Source organism: Electrona antarctica, assembly GCF_951216825.1.
Source record: "Electrona antarctica genome assembly, chromosome: 15".
NCBI classification, from domain to species: Eukaryota; Metazoa; Chordata; class Actinopteri; order Myctophiformes; family Myctophidae; genus Electrona; species Electrona antarctica.
The window spans coordinates 10,822,337-10,827,336 of NC_136796.1; positions in this window are offsets into that span (position 1 = coordinate 10,822,337).

Sequence of the window (5,000 nt, forward strand, 5' to 3'; positions counted from 1 at the left end):
GAGAGAGAGAGAGAGAGAGAGAGAAGAGAGAGAGAGAGAGAGAGAGAGAGAGAGAGAGAGAGAGAGCGAGAGAGAGCGAGAGAGATGGGGGGGGGGGGGGGGGGGGGGGTGAGGAGGGAGAGAGGAGAGAAGGAAAGCGTGAAAGATGAAAGTAGAGAGTTCACACCAGGAGAACTAGCAGAGACCAAAGACAAGTCAGACTCCAGTCATCAGTATAGCTCAGTGGAAAGGCTGAACGACTCACAGCTTGTACAAGCTGTGTTGTTATTTATATAGGCCTATGGCACTTCTTCCAAATTGTTTTCATCACTTCAATCAAGCTCTGCTGAACTATTACATTTTACAAAAAAATAAAAAAAATAACACCTGCTTCGTATTTTCCTAAGTTCTTTCTTTTTTCTTTACTGTGCATAATTTTGTCAATGCCTTCCCATTGTCACTCCTTGCAGATCTTGTCTAATTTGTGAGGGGTGCCTCCAATGCCTGGCTTTTGAACTTACATCATATGGCAGCCAAGTCTATGGACTTTGGATGTTTGTTACTTTAGAACACTAAACGTGATGTCATGTGTCAGCCATGAAGCCTTTTTTAAACAGACGTTACCATGCGACCCTCACCTCACACAAGTGTGATTTTTAAGGTTTTAAATGGGCTTGCACCTCCTCCACTGAGCCAGTTCATAGGGCACCTCCTCCACTGAGCCAGTTCATAGGGCACCTCCTCCACTGAGCCAGTTCATAGGGCACCTCCTCCACTGAGCCAGTTCATAGGGCACCTCCTCCACTGAGCCAGTTCATAGGGAGAAGGCAAAGTGTTGGCAGGTCATCAAGGGACACTACCAGCGGGGACTGTATTGTATTGTATTGTATTGTATTGTATTGTATTGTATTGTATTGTATTGTATTGTATTGTATTGTATTGTATTGTACCGTACAGACATGGTCAAACAGTCTTCTCTGTTAGAGCTTCTCATCACTGGAATAGTCTTCCTACCCAATTAATACTTTCAGCGCCATTGCATTCGATCGATCGAGCCATAATGCTACTTACGTTAGCCGGTTAGCTAGCTATGTTGTTGTTGTTAGCACAGCACTGGATCGCCCATCTTAGATCGTCGTCGCCATAATAATCCATTCTGTTTCTTTCAATCGCCTGTATCTCCTATTCCTTGTCCCAGATGGCATTTTGGTCAAAACAACGTTTCTTTGACGGCACCGAGCCGACGATGTGGAGCACTCCAGTGCCCTGGTTTGGATTCATATTGTAAACAAGGCCTCCCCAGGCTCCCTTCAGCGTCCTAGGTTAATACTACTTCCGGTAGACTGGAAATGTGGCTTTTCAAAATAAGAGCTCGACTGGAAAAAATGGCATGAATTAGATCCTAATTTTTCAATAAATGCTAGCGCTGTAAGGGTTAAGAAAGTCCAGCAATTATTTGACTTTCAAATTCATCCTTATGAGACGGCTTACAACAAACCAAACTTATGGTTGGTAATTTATCAGCTCAATTTGTCACTGGTGTCTTTTTTTCCCTCCTTTCTTTTTTTACCGTCTCTATGTTTACTTGTCTTGCATTGATATGTCTGTTCTGTATCAGCACTGTTAACAGCCTGCTCAGGGACAGATGGGAAATGTGCTCTTTGCTATGAGCACTGTCGCTGGTAAATAAATACATCATGTTGTCAAGGTAAGGCATCCTCACCGTCTCTGATCAATTATCATTACATTTAGTTTATGTTATTCCATTGATGATGATCATTTTTGTACTTTACAGTTTCACTTTCATGTGTTCCATGTAAATATCTTTATAAATTCTGCTTTTAGACAAGTGCTAATGTACTCAAATTAACACATTTAATATTGTTCTTAGGTTTAATTTATAAGTCCACTACTCAAGGATACTTCAAGTATAGAAAACCAGTGATGGGAAGGTGCAAATATTGATACTAGGGCTGCAACTAGAGATGATATTCTCACTAAGATTAAGTGATTCTTGACTAATCGAATAATCAAGCATGTTCTATTTTTTATTACCTTATTCAATTCCTTACTCAATTACACCCACACAACCTGAACTTTGAACATTCAGTGGACTTTCTGTGGTCTGGGGTTTTCTCTCTGTGTTCTGAAGCCTTTTGAGCCGCAATGAATCCCTCAACAGTGACATCTGCATGTCATATATGTCATTGAGTCTAACCTCAGACTCCACAGGAAAATCAGAGCACTTGTTTGAGCTAAAAAAACCCAGACCACAGAAAAAAATAAATATATATATATATATATATATATATATATATATTATTTTTTTCACCAGACCGTGTTAAGCCTTTAAATATGTGGCAAGAACACAGTCTATAAAGCAGTGGTTCTCAAAGCGAGGTCCTTGGGTGGGATTCAGGGGGTCCCGACTCCCTAGACCTTGAACTCACCTATGCTTTCTATGGCATAGGCAGCTCCCGGCAGGAACTAGACACAGCTGCAGGGCATGAGACTAATTAATTAGAGCGACAGAGAGAGAGGAGTGTGACTGTGTGTGTGTACGTGTGTGCGTGTCTGTGTCAATTTCACAAAGGTGCAGACGATCAGAAATCAGCAGAGAGAGACCGACATTTGCGCTACTGTATGCCAAATTGAAGTGGACTCGGCCCCAGACTTTTTTTTTTCTCCCTGGAAATAAAAACATCTGGGTTTCCGAGGCTAGGGGGTCCCCAGCAAAATTAGTTAATATAGCATCACATTCATTTTAACCACTTTATCCATTTATATGTTGGCCATTCAAAAATAGCAGATCTACAGACTCACAGTGTGTAACTTTGTGCTCTCTGCGAGCTTGTACATTTTACTAAAATCTAAAAATGTTTCGAAACTTTTTAATCATTTTTCATTTAGCTTTTTACATAAAACTTCTCGTCTGGGGGGGTCCTTTGCACAAAACATAGTTTAAATGTTGGTCCACAGGCTAATATTATGTGTCAACGTGGGGGTCCTTGACATAAAAAAGACTGCTATAAAGTTTCTTCCAAGACATAATCCGTCCATTATTGAAATCTGCTGTTGTTGCTGCTTCATGTGATCACCTGAGATGAACTGACGGGAGGTGCAGCCTGAGAACCTTAATAGAATACTGTAGTGTGTAATGCCCCATTATTATAAAATCTTGCAATGTGTTCATGTTTAAAATAATCTTATAAAGTTATCCTGTAGTGTGATGCTACCAAATCCTTTAAATTAAAGAAATAATAATCCTGAAGTTTGTATCCAGCCAAAAATAATTAGTCTGATTATTCACTTAAATTCTTTACCATACAGCACAAAAACAAGCTTGTAGATTGGCTGTTTTCATTATTTTCGGTAAATGTTCATTCAAAGATCTGATCAAAAATCGATTCGTTTTTTTTTCTTCATAATCCACTACATTGATTCAACGGATTAACTGTCTGTCACACCCTCTAATTTGATACACGACAGCTGATTAACCTTTTATATAGCCAGGGAAAGTAGTGGGCTGAGCAGCAACGCCCTGCTTAACACTCATACAGTTTGACATATACACATCTGGGAGCTGCCCACTACAACCACAGTCTTCCAGGAGTGGATCAGGACGTCCCCCCCCCCCCCCCACCTCTCTCTCTCTCTCTCTCTCTCTCTCTCTCTCTCTCTGTACCTCCATACATCTGCCTCTCTCTCTCTCTCTCTCTCTCTCTCTCTCTCTCTCTCTCTCTCTCTCTTTACAGACGCTCCTTGTCTCTGAAAACAAAACCATGGAGTAATCTGAACTTGATGGCTGGATGTGTACGTTTACACTGTCAAAGCGTTGCCATACTGGTGGTGACTGGAATTTCTTTGCACGGCTCACGATTAACTCGCTAAACATTTTTCCTCTGTTCAAGTTATTCTGTGTGACACCGCCAACGCCCTACAGAATGTCCACACACACACACACACACACACACACACACACACACACACGCACGCACGCACGCACGCACGCACGCACGCTAGTCGGGGCAGAAACCTCTTATCTCCATATTCTAAACTTTTTTACCCATTTAGACCTGAGGCCGATTCTAAAAGAAATGGCTTCTAAATCCTAACAGTTTTCTGAAATACCCGTTTCCGTATCAGTGCCGGTGCTCAATATTTCATGTCAAGGACCCCTAGGATTATATGTATTTGGCCGCCGACCCCTATCTGAAAATATGTTGTTCAGGCAGGAACCCCCCAGAGTTAAAAACTTTCACTCTGAAAGAATATATATTCAATGATCTGAGTCACATTCTCATGATTTAAAAAAAATAGCAGATCTACAAGCTCGTAGCGCGCCACTCGGTGGCGCGCTACGAGCTTGTAGATCTGCTATTTTTCAATAGCTAAATTATAACGTTGTTTAAATGTTTAAAACACCAAAAAGGGGTTAAAAAAAAATTCCGTAAATTAACGCCCTACTTGATCTTCATAAAGCGTTACACAAAATGTCAAAAGTAGCAGATCCGCAAGACCTTCTAGATCTGCTACTTTTGCTACTTTTTTTAATTGAATCTTGAAATGTAACAGTTTAGGTCGTATGAGGGTTCCAACGAACAGAGACGATAACACTTTGTCATAAGATGAATAGATGAAATAGCCTCATCAGCAAATCTCACAACACGTCTCGATCCGGCGGCTTTGTGAGCTTATTTTCCACTATGAATTACAAAATTAAAATTAAAAGATACATTTTAAAGTTGTCCACATGTCACGTCCAAAATAGGGACGGCGGATTGAAGAATCAACGATCACAAGAGGAGTTTTAGATTAGTTAGTTACTCACTCATACACACACACACACACACACACACACACACACACACACACACACACACACACACACACACACACACACACACACACACACACACACACACACACACACACACACACACACACACACACACACACACACACACACACACACACTAGTAAAAGCAGCGGAATGTGAGCGTGAATGAAATCAGAAACAC